Source organism: Amblyomma americanum, chromosome 1, assembly GCF_052857255.1.
Source record: "Amblyomma americanum isolate KBUSLIRL-KWMA chromosome 1, ASM5285725v1, whole genome shotgun sequence".
Taxonomy (NCBI): Eukaryota; Metazoa; Arthropoda; class Arachnida; order Ixodida; family Ixodidae; genus Amblyomma; species Amblyomma americanum.
In genome coordinates, this window is record NC_135497.1 from 549,781,111 (window position 1) to 549,793,948 (window position 12,838).

A 12,838-nucleotide genomic window follows, 5' to 3' on the forward strand; every position below is an offset into this window, starting at 1 on the left:
GTGGTAACGCTGATTGGCGTCTACACCTACCGCGCACAGATTCCCGGTGCCACTTTCATTGGCTCCTTTGCCGTGCTACGAGAGCGCTCCGAAGAACTGATTCTCGGCATGCACTTTTTTAAAGAATATTGGGCGGTCACCAAACTGCAGGAGCAGTTGGTATCGTCTTCGACACAGTGAGCCGCTGATGCTATTCCGATCCGCGCAGAACAGCACTGCGCGTCTCTGACGGCCCCATAACGATACCGCCGAGAGCGAGCAAGTTTATAACGGTGTAGTGTGATACCAGCTTCAATACTCGAGGCACTGCCGAGGCGACCATGTCGCTGCTACTGGCCGGCGAGTTTGCGTTGATCGCGCTCTTGACGGCCTTGATCACAGGCGTACCGAGCTCTTAGTGACCAACTTTATTTGCCAACCCTAACTTTTGGCGAAAAAAACAGTGATTGCCGATTTTGAAGAATTTGACGAGCATTCCGGCCAAAGTGCCTTATCCACAACGGGCACTGGAACAGCGGAACAGTGCGCGGAAACAGCCATGAAGACCGACGTGAACCCCGACCTTCTGACCAAAAAGAAACGCTGCGTGAGAAGTCTGTCTGTTGTTGCCAGGAAGAAAGAAAAGGAAAGTGCACAGGCCTGCTCACTGGCTCAAGCCGAGCCACAATCGCTACTACGTGAAGATAGCAGAAGAGTTGAATGATGGGATAGAAAGACAGGATAGTAAAGACGCGCTAAAGACAAGGCCGATCCCGGAGGTAGTGCAATACCAGGCCAACCGGTGGCGGAAGTGAAGCAACCTTCAAACTCTTCGCCACATTTCCGAAAATAATTCCAATTGGACCCGTAACAGATACTCTACGGGGTCCGGACATTCTGTGAGAAGTCTTATTTTCTCTTTCCGCGACTGCTTTGCGTCCACTTCCAAGGTTCGCCAGACGCCAAAAACTAAGCATCGCTTTATTGTCGAAAGTGATCAAAGACCGTTATGCCCACCTCCTTATCAAGTTTCGTCGAAAGAACGTGACGCCATCCGTCACCAAGTTGTCGAAATGCTCCACGACAACGTCATACAACCCTCGACAAGCCCCTGGGCATCACCTGTTGTTCTTGTTGCAAGAAGTATGGCAGCCTACGGTTCTGCGTAGAATGCCGACGTGTAAACAGCGTTACTAAAAAGGATGTCTGTCCGCTGCCGCGCATTGATGACTCCTTAAACCGCCTACGGCACGCCGCCTGCTTTTCGTCCCTTGACTTGCGTAGCGGTTATTGGAAAATCGAGGTCGACGAACGGGACCGAGAAATGACCGCCTTCCTTACTCCTGACGGATTGTACGAATTTACGGTGCTTCCTTTCGGCTTGTGTTTAAGCCCCTGCAACGTTTCAGCACATGATCTACACCATGCTTTCTGACCTGAAGTGGCAGTCCTGCCTTGTGTACCTCGTCGGCGTCGTGATTTTCTCCGATACATTCGAGGAGCACCTAAAGCGTTTGCACGTTGTTTTTGAGACAATTCTTACCGCGGGTCTGCCTCTCAATCCAGAAAAGTGCATTTCGCATCTTGGGAGCTCAAGGATCTTGGCCACATCGTGAAAGCTCATGGCGTTCGGCCCGACCCAGAAATTGCGGCCACCGTTGCTGCACTACCCCAGCCAACAGATGAACGAAGACTACTGCGTTTAATAGGGATTTGCACCTATTATCGGAAATTCGTTCAAACCTTCTGCAAGCTCGCTGAGCTTCTGACTCGCCTGACGACAGACACCGAACCCTTCCTCTGGGGCAAGGATCAAGAAAAAGCCTTCACAGAAATTAAGACCCTCCTACATTCTTCGCCTATTCTTGGCCACTTCGTCGAAACTGAACTGCACACAGATGCCAGCAATGTTGGCCTCGGTGGGGCGATTGTGCAGTGGCAAGACGGTGTAGAACGCGCGATCGCATACGAAGGTCGCACTTTGTGCTGATGTAGGCATCGATGTGGGCGTTCATGTGGGCGTCCGTGGGGTCGCCGATGATATCGTATTTGAGGTCAGCGGGTGAGTTCTTCGGCGTTCGGGTCGTGGCATCAAATCGTCAGATGGAGGCTGTTCACTCGATGCGGCAGCGGCGGTCCTGCCTCCGGAAGACGCCGTCTTCAGTTTTTCCGGTGGGGAGACTGTCCTCTGAATTGGCCAGAGGATGATGCACGACTGGTCGAAGCATCTCATTTTGGAGACGGGGACCTAGACGGATGTCCTGGTAGTATCGAAGGCAGCACGTGATCGGAACGTACTGTTCAATGTCTCGCGGTCACTCACCACTGAGCGGTAGTGGTGGGCCCGGCGGAAATCCACTTAAAGCCATTCAAGTAGCACCGCGTTTAGGGCCGATCTGGGCCACGTGAGGGCAATGTGGGCTTTGGAAACCTTTTTTAACCCAGCTTGGGCCATTGTGGGCAAAGACAAATTGGACTGGCCATTGACAAGCCAATTATGGCGCCTAAATGGTAATTATGGGGCAATGTGAGCACATGCGGCCAAGTTCAGCCCATAAAGGTTTCTTGCTGGCATCATTAGGGCAAACTTGAAAAGGAGTTGGGCTCAGTGCAGGGAAAATAGGAGTAAGCCCAACTCGGGCAGCCCGCCTATCACCACATTTCGTCCAATATGGGCTCTAAAGAGGCTAAACTAGTTTTACTCCCCACAAAATACCCAAATGGGACCTTAGTGGGCTGTGATAGGGCAGAGTTGATGCAGGCCTGGGCTATTCATAGAAACATGACGGGCAGTCCAAATTTGGACAGCCCACGTAAAATTCAACAGGGTCTCACCTGGGAGGGGAATTTGCTAAACCTGATGCACGTGCTAAATTTAGACCATCAAAAGCCCATGTGTGTCCAGCTGTGGTACCACATGGGCATGTCTATCACTTTGGCCCCTCTAGGGCCCATATGGCGCCCACTAGGGTACTATCACTTTGGCCCCTCTAGGGCCCATATGGCACCCACAAGGGTAATATATACGCTTCAAAGGTGGTCCTGCTCGCAGTATACCTTCAGGCGCATTGCCCAAGTATACATGAAATAAGCCCTTGATCACCCCACTGGGGCTCCATGTGTAATTACATGCGAAGATGTAGTGGTTTATTTAGCCTTTCTGGGTCTGATGCAGACCTCAAATGAACTGCCCAAGCTCGGCTTGCTCGCGAAAATTCTTTCCATAGCGCTGGTATACACCAAGTTAGGCCACGCATGCATACAAAAGCGCCATATATATTTATTACTTGGGCACATGCACCGGTTTGCCCCTCCAGAACCCATGTGCGACCCGCTAGGGTACTAAGTGGGTTGCCCAAGTTGAGCCTGCTCGCGCTGTTTCGGCAGGCAGCCCGACTACTTCACCGAGACCCCATGCGGGTATTACAAGCTGGGCTCGAGCCCAGCTTGTATAGCCTGTGCAGGGCCCATGGGGCACCCGCTGGGGTATTACACGGGCCGACCAAGTTGGGCTTGCCTACGATCTCTCAGCATTTTATATTGAATGAAACACCATATTTTGCATCAAGCCCCTCGCTCATGAAATGAACGCCAAAGTGCAAATTTTCTTAACGGTGCACTGCTTTGTATGGGGCCACGAATTCATTTTGCATGCTATTTGCAGAATCCCGGCAGTTGGCAGGGTCAGGCACTAACTCTCCGCAAAGATATCAGATAACGGCCACGTTTTCTTTGTTAACAGTTGACACGGTAAACCAACAAATCAATGCATATGATAATAATGCAAAAATCTCAAGCATTTCAATTCAGCTGTGATTTTGTAGTCTTTTGTAGTTGTCAACAGGACGTGTAATCCACTACTCAGAATTTTAATGAGCAATCAGAGATGACAAAATCTGTGAGTTAAAGATGCCGCAATGATAGCCCAGCAACTGAACAAAAACAGCAGATGAACAGAAACGGATAGGATGCCACTTGGGGTGGGGGAGATGATTACTGCTACATTCACTACAGCATAAGGTGCTTAGAAACACTGCGCGGCAGATGCTAATCAGCTTGAGTAAATTTTTACAAAAGAAAGAATATAAGCATACCAGGCATTGCAAAAGTGCAGAAAGAACCGCTGTTATTTGGAGCACTCAAATGCATGACAATCTTCGATGCTAGTTCTCACCTTATATACAGATTGTACTCAGTGATGTTCACACCACAGGAAAACAAAATGTGAATCATATTGTATGTTTAAATTTATGCAAGAGAACCACTGTGACAGCTGTGCTGGAGAGTGCGTCCCTCTAAGTTTAGAGAGGCAGAGACTGTAGAGTCCCCTGCAAATTAGACGAGTGCGACGCGGACGAAGAAAACAAGCTAGGAACCAGGTGTGAAACTGATCTTATTTTCTTTAGCGTTTGGCTCCGTAGAGGCAGAGTCAGTGCTTGTTGCAAACCGAGACGGCGCAACACTTAGGATGGCAGTTTAGTGCCGCTACATTGTCATATATCGCAAGACATTTAGCCGTATTTCTCGAGAGCTGCTGGCACGAGAAAAAATATATATTATACCTAAGTATGTACCTTCCTGACCTGGGTGTTTAAGTGAGTTTCTGAATTTGCAATGTGCATTCTGCTTCAAACAATCAAGAATACCAGAACAAGTCTGCCAATGGCACAGCAAAACAATGGCATAGAGGTGAACAAAAAAAATGAAATAAAAGTTATAAAGGTAGGAGCGAAACAATGAAGTGTTGCTACTGTATGCATAATAATTATTATAAACAGTTGAGGCATGTTAATATATACACTAAGTTCCTGAACAAATATGTTCATAAAGCAAGTTGTCTGCAATTAATAATTGTGAAACAAACAATATATGCTCACAAAAAATGTGCATTTCGCTTCTGTGTAGAGTAGTTTGTAGTAAAGTTGTAATTTGTTAAAACCTTGGAAGGCCCAAGTGCGTCATCCAGACGGTTATTTTGTTTTCATAATTTGATGCTCTATGCAGTGCCGAACGGGTTATTTGTTGCATAATGGCGTTTCATTATGTAACATGTATTTTCTAGTATGAATTTTAACATACTGTAAGCTGGTACTGCATATTTGTACTCAGTCGACCAATACGTGCTGAAGGTGGGGTTCGATATGATAGATTCTGCACAGAAAGTTTCCTTCACTGCCATTCATACAATGTAACAAATGGTAAGGCACATCGACGGAGCACTGTCGCATTGGAAAGTACAAAAAATAAAATGAAGGAATCATCGTGGCATTTACACATACTTTCATTAAAATTTCAAAGTACAGGAAAGGAAACATATGTGTGAGGAGAATGAGGTTTTATTTTGTCCTTTTTTATTTCGGACATAATATTTGGTGGCGGGGAGGTCCACTTACATTTAAGCTGACTTACAACAGTAAACACATAACATGGCGAAAGACGCAGTGATGAATTGGACATGTTGCACAGGCAATTAACACCGATCCCCCACTGAACACGAAAGCAACGAGCACTGAGAGCAGGAACAATGGCCACTGGAACACTTCGGTCACTTGGATGTCATTCTGATTATCCGCAGCACGGCCCTCCGGGCGCAAAACGCAGTCGCAGTGTATTCACAATGGGACAAGAATGCCAGTATCCACAACACACAGCCAAGATGCAGCAGGAATAGGGATATTCTGAAGGCAGGGGTGAAGGTTGGAGCTCATCACGGACTCATGCACACCAGTGGCGATGAAAGCTTATGTGCAGCGTCATCTCTGGGGGCTGCATCAGTTTGTTTTCCATATCGGAGCGAGATGAGGCGACACTGGAGGTCGAGAGCAAAAGCCAATAACGACAATAGGAAAAATTGGCGGGAAGGATGCCTCGGAGGTCTCTGGTGGAGCTCGTGCTCAGAAGCTGCAGTAAATGTCAGGGCGGGAGCTAGAGGTGAAGGAACTGAGGGGATGTGAAAAGCATGGAGAGCGACTAGTGCAGTTGCCATAGGGATACGAAGAATACGGGCTTCAACAGTGCCGAGTAATGTAGCCTATGCGAGAGTAATGAAAACGATTTGCGCGGTCCTCTACAGGATTCTGAAGAAACAGTGGGGGCAGATACTGGTAGCTGGAACCTCAGTGCCAGCCGGGCTACCAAGAGTACACACACTGCCGGATTGAGGTTCAAGTTGGCAACTTCTTGCTACACGAATGCCTGGACGGGCAACACGATACGCAGATGCATACGCCTGGGATATACAAAAGGGCCTCTAGTTCACGCCACAGAATCCTTGCAACTGTGTCTGTGAGGGCACGCATTTCAGAGAGTGGACTTGGTGGTAGCTGCTGCTCCTCAGAGGAAGAGGTTGCTGCTGCTTTAGGAAGCCAAGAAAACAGCTGCGGAAAACAGCCGCTTTCAATTTGCTCGAAGCGATGGCACTCCTTGATGGTGTCAGCGATTGTGCAATCCTTGCAGACAAGAAAATTAAAAGCATCATCCACAATTCCAATGCAGCACACGTTCTCTGATTCAGTCTAAGCAGCGTCCACTTAGTGGCGAAGCGCCAGGACATCTAGAATACAGGTAAGTAGCTCTCTGTCGTGGACTGGGCACGCGACGAAAGGTGTTTCGAGGTTACCTTCCAAGCATCAGGGCTTGCAAATAATATGCGTAGTTTTTCTCGCAGGTGTCTCAGCTCATGAGCTTATTCTCATGTGTTTTATAATACACCCTGGCAGTGCCGTCAAGGCAAGAGGTGACATTTGACGGCATCAGTGTAGAAGCCCGTCATCAACATCCTTGTCATCAGTTCCAAAGATGCGGTGACACCATGACTACGAAAGGAGCGCTAGAAATCCTCCGTGACACTGTGCCGGTCTGACTACTTCAAGCTTCACGGCGCGATTGTACACGCGGCTCATCCACCAACAATGACTAAGTGAATGATACAACGAATGACACAGTGACGACCCTGACACAGTGCGCAGGCAAAGAACGCCGAGCCTGCACTAAGTACAAAAACACGAAGTACCAAAAGTGGAATTAATTTGAGTCGACGTTTCTGACAGAGCCTGTCGTTTGTCCAGACTGCAGTTACAGGAATCTTGTTCCCATTCTTAAGGAGTTGGCATTGGCACACATGTACGACACATGAACAAAAGAAACAGGCGGAAGCTGCAAAGAAAATGGGCACAAAGGAAAGAATACTAGAAAAGACAGAGAGAGAAAGAGAAAAAAAGGAACAAATAAAAAGAAAAAGCGCGCTAGAAAAGACAAAGAGAGAAAGAGAAAAAATGGAACAAATAAAAACAAAAAACGCGCTGTCCCCCGACGCCCACCCCGTAGCCGCGGCGAGCCGACACGGGACGAGAAAAATGAGCGAAAAACGATGAGCGGGAGGGGATAATGGCCACCCCTCAAGGCAACAGAGCAGCGGCGAGTAGGGTGCACAGGAAGAGGCGGTGGCGGGATCGCCCAACAGAAAAAATCAGAGACGCGTGCACTCGTGTGCCCCGGCCTAAAGAGTAAACAAATAAACAGAACAAAATGCAGACAGGGCCGGAGACTTCCGTCATCTGGAACCTCTTCGGCAGCCAGAGTCAAGGCCGAATCAGCGGCGCCGTGAGCTTAACTAGACACACGTGCACTGTGCATGAAAACACCAAAACACACAATGGTAAAACGTCCGAGCTCGGGCCAGTGTCGTGTGGTGGTTAAATGACAATGGCGGTAGCGTTTAAGCGAGTAAGTTGTACAGAAATAGACGGTGGCGGAATTGTCCAACATATAAAAATTAGAGATGCGTGCACAAGCGTGCCCCAGACATAAAGAGTAAAAAATAAACAGAATAAACAGGAGACTTTCTTGGTCTGTTACCTTTTCGGCAGCCCAAGTCAAGGCAGAATCAGCGTCGCCGTGAGCTTAACTAGACACACGTGCACTGTGCATGAAAACACCCAGATACACACAAAAGAAAAAGAAAAAGGTGGCAAAACATGCGAGTTCGGGCAAGTGTCGTGTGGGAGTTAAATGTGAATGGCGGGAGCACTTAGAAAAGCGTTCTTCAATTGCACCCCGCTCGGAAATGTAATCGAACAGGGAAGATAGGGGTGGGATGGAGTGGGGGATGAAGAAATTTGTGTGAGCTTGAAACAGATGTCGCTGGCAAGAAATGGCCGAGGTATGTAAAGCTGGCTCTCATAATGTCACCAACGGCCCTGCAAGGGGCGGATGGAGGACAATACACCTGGAGTTTCATTTATTCCGTGAGCAATTGTTCGAAATTTGTAAATAAAGTACGACTCGCGTTGCTCTCTTTCCCGGGTGTTGTGGAACCCACCCTGTAGGACTGTTAACTTAATTGCATGAAATGGGTGGTTTCTCTCATTAATGTTTTGACAAGGGAAGGCAGGGTAGAGATAAGATTTGCGCGCGGTGGATATTAGAGCGAATTCGTAGAGGGTTGACGGTCTATCCAATGTACTGCATACTGCACACACTGCATTCTAGGAGATATATTACGTTGCAGGAATCACAATCAAAGTTGCGATTAATTTCCGATTTGAAGCCTGAAGCTGTGCTTACTGCACAGCTTGATGTTTGTATGTGTTTGCAGGGCTGGCATCTACTTTTTTCACAGCGCCGGCACCCCAAAAACCGGCTGGTTATTTGTTTTTAATGTACTAGAATGTTTAGGAATGTTTTTTGGTCGTGTAGACCGCGTGAGGGGGAGCAGTGACATTTTGGTGAGGCGCTCGCTTGGTTCGAGAATGTTGAAAAGTTTTCTGAGGATTAGTTTACTTTAGATCGGTTACTGGTGAAAGTAAGTACGAGATTTGCCCGGTGATCTGTTTCCTCGCTGTAGCGACGTCCCTCCATTATTTGCTCTCGCTTGAGTTTAGATGCCTTCTCCATGGCATCGTCGAAAATGGCGGGGGGAGGGGGGAATCGTTGCTTAATGAGAACTTCTCGCATGCGTTTGGAATTTTTTACGCAGTCCTCGTCTTGGGAACATATTCTTTTAAATCGATGTGCCTGAGAGTATGGGATGCTTGTTATAGAGTGACGAGAATGGCAGCTTTGGAAGTGTAGGTACTGTTGGCGGTCCGTCGGTTTTCTGTACACACCGGTAGTAAGTGAGCCTTCGTTTACCGAAATCTCAACATCTAGAAAGCTAATTGTGGTGTTGTAGTACGTGTAAATGAAAGATATGTTGGGGTGGACGAGGTGGAAGTTTTCAATAAAACGTATGAGGTCTTGCTCTTTTACAGTCAATATTAAAATGATGTCATCCAAGTAGCGTTTGTACAGGGTGGGCTGAATGGGGCAATCTTTCAGAAATTTAGATTCAATACTATGCATGAAGATGTTGGCGTAGGTGGGTGTCATCCTTGTAACCATAGCTGTGCCGTTAATTAGCGAAAAGTGTTCATTGTTAAATTCGAAGTTGTTATATTCGAGTACGGTTTTCGCCAGTATTTCTAAAACACGTCGGGTAGAGGATTCCTCCTTTTTGTTTTGCTCATGCGCTTCGATCAGAGATTTGATGCCATCGGAATGAGGAATGTTGGTGTGGAGAGAGACTGCATCTAGTGTTCCCAGGAAGGCTTTTTCCGGGAGTTTGAGACCTGCTATTGCGCGAAGGAAATGGTTTGTGTCGCGTATGTAGGATGCGCATGTTGTTGAGATATGTCTAATTAGTGTGTCAATGTAACTGGAAATTGGTTCTGTAATCGTGCCGATGCCGGATACTATAGGGCAGCCAGGATTATTCTTTTTTTGGATTTTCGGTAACATGTAGAATCGGCCTGGCGACGGGTGTTGTGCGGTGAGGGCTTTAGGTAACCGTAGGCATATGTCCCATTCTGCGCTAGTTGATCCAGAGTCTCGGCTACAAAATGTTGGTATTGCGGAGTTGGGTCTGCTTCAAGACGTTGAGAGAAACTAATGTTAGAGAGTTGTCTCAAGCCTTCTTCAATGTATTTTTCGCTGTCCATGACAACTATACCACCTCCATTATCCGCTGGCTTTATTATTATAATTTTCCTTCTGCTGACAGCCTTCAATGTATCCCGTTCGTATTTAGACAAGTTCTGCCTCCTTGGAGTGCGGTACTTTTAAGTTTTAATAATGTCCCTCTGGACGGCGTTAATATACATGTCCAAGTGTTTGCCCTTTCCTATATTAGGAGTCCAGTGGTGGTTAGTAACGACGAATACTCTGCTATCCGCGGTAACCCCTGCCCGATCAAAAAAGTATTCCCGGAGTCGCAACATTCGTTCAAAGTTGTCCAACTCTTTTAACACCGAGAATTCGTTGTATTTACCGGTGGTAGGGCAAAATGTTGTGCCTCGAGAGAGGACGGATCTTTCCTCGGTCGTTAAGGTCCTGGTTGATAGATTAATAATATTATGCTGGAAAGCAAGGTCGGCGCTTCGAACCGCAGGATTATTATTAGTAGATGCTCTCATTTCAGATCGTCCTACGCGTGTTTTTGAACTGTCGGTGTTTGTGTCGTTGTATTGGATTTGTTGTTGGAGCGTATTATAATAGTGGGATTAATAACTGTAGCTGCCTTCGTTCTTGATTCTTTTTCGCTTTATTGAATTTGACCACTCGAGGTGTGAAACCCTGTCTAGAATGAATTTTTTGCGTTTGGTCTCGCGTACCTCAGTCACTCTCATTTCCTCAAACAACATAAGCTCTGCGTACCCTTACTGCGGCGTGGTAAGGGTAATTTATTGGTGAGCGCGACTCTCTTCCATTCTCACAGCCACCAACGCCTTCTCAAAGTGGGCAACGGTAACTGCAAGCAAATTTAAAGGGGCAGATTGTAGCATACGATTCCAATTATCCTTCTCTTCACAAAGGTCTCTCATTGATGGTGTTAACGACACTTGTAAACCTTTTGGTACAATTTTTTTTCAAGATAGGCTTTAAGGCTATGAATATGTAGTTCATGCCAAATTCGTTTATCCACAGTTTTTCTTCATTTTAAAAATTTCGAATTATTTGAGGAAGGCTGTAGGTAGGATGAGCAAGGGAGAGTCGGTGTACTCACGCGGCCTGAATGTCACTGTTGACGAGCCCGTTGTGCCGAACCGCAGCACTTTCGAAGATCGTAGTGTGACAGAGGGGTGCTGGGAAGTTCTTCTTTCTGGCTGGATATCGTATCAACCTGGCACTCCACCGTGGAAGGCAGCTGACGCTGCGCTGCACTACAAAGGCTTGATGCTGCGTCTTGGCTTGCTAGAGTGCTGGCGCCGCTCGCTCCGGATTTCGGTGTTGTGCTACGATCTTCGAAAGTGCTGCGAAAGCTCTCTCAAGGCCTCACATTTTGCCCTACCACCGAAAAATACAACGAATTCTCGGTGTTAAAAGATTTGAACAACTTTGCACGAATGTTGCGACTCCGAGAATACTTTTTGATCGGGCACGGGTTACCGCGGATAGCAGAGAATTCGTCGTTACTAACCACCACTGGACTCCTAATATAGGAAGGGACAAACACTTGTACGTGTATATTAACGCCGTCCAGAGGGACATTATTTACGCCTTCAAGAACCACACTCCAGGGAGGCAGAACTTGTCTAAAAACGAACGGGATGCATTGAAGGCTCTCAGCAGAAGGACAGATATAATCATAAAGGCAGCGGATAAGGGAGGTGGTATAGTTGTCATGGACAGCGAAAAATACATTGAAGAAGCTTGAGACAACTCTCTAACATCAGTTTCTAAAAGCGTCTTGAAGCAGACCAAACACCGGAATACCAACATTTTGTAGCGGAGACTCTGCATCAACTCGCGAAGAATGGAGACATATGCCTACGGTTATCTAAAGCCCTCACCGCAAACAGCTGTCGCCTGGCTGATTCTACATGTTACCAAAAATCCACAAAAAGAATAATCCTGGCCGCCGAATAGTATCCGGCACCGGCACAATTACAGAACCAACTTCCAGTTACATTGACACACTAATTAGACATATTCCAACAACACACGCATCCTACATACGGGACACAAACCATTTCCTTCGCGCAATAGCAGCTCTCAACCTCCCGGAAGGAGCCTTCCTGGCAACACTAGATGTAGTCTCTCTCTACACAAACATTCCTCATTCCGATGGCATCAAATCTTTGATCGAAGCGTAGGAAAAAAACAGAAAGGAGGAATCCTCTACCCCACGTGTTTTAGTAGTACTGGCGAAAATCATACTCCAATATAACAACTTCGAATTTAACAATGAACACTATTTTCAAATGAACGGCACAGCCATGGGTACAAGGATGGCACTCACCTATGCCAATATCTTCATGCATAGTATTGAATCCAAATTTCTGGAATATTGCCCATTAATCCCACTCTATACAAGCGCTACTTGGATGACATCATTTTATATTGACTGACACAGAGGAACAACTCATACGTTTTATTTAAGACTTCAACCTCGTCCACCCCAACATATCTTTGACTTACACGCAATCCAACACCACAATTAACTTTCTAGATGTTGAGATTTCGGTAAACGAAGCCTCACTTACCAACGGTGTATATAGAAAACCGACGGACCGCCAACAATACCTATGTTTCCAAAGCTGCCATCCTCGTCACTCTAAATCAAGCATCCAAACTCTCAGGCACAACGATTTAAAAGGTTATGTTCCCAAGACGAGGACTTCGTAAAAAATTACAAACGCATACAAGAAGCCCTCATTAAGCAACGATACCCCCCGCCATAGTCGACGTTGCCATTGAAAAGGCATCTAAACTCAACCGAGAGAAAATACTGGAGGGACGTCGCTACACCGAGGAAACAGATCACCGAGCTAATCTCGTACTAACCTCCACCAGTAACCCTCCAAACGTAAACATATTCCTC

At 46.8% G+C, this 12,838-nt stretch overlaps 2 pseudogenes; both read right to left on the bottom strand.

Annotated features, from left to right (window-relative positions):
- The window catches only part of LOC144129625 (uncharacterized), a 122,694-nt pseudogene that overhangs the window by 14,268 nt on the left and 95,588 nt on the right, over window positions 1–12,838 (bottom strand).
- Window positions 737–890, bottom strand: LOC144116843 (U2 spliceosomal RNA; annotated as a pseudogene).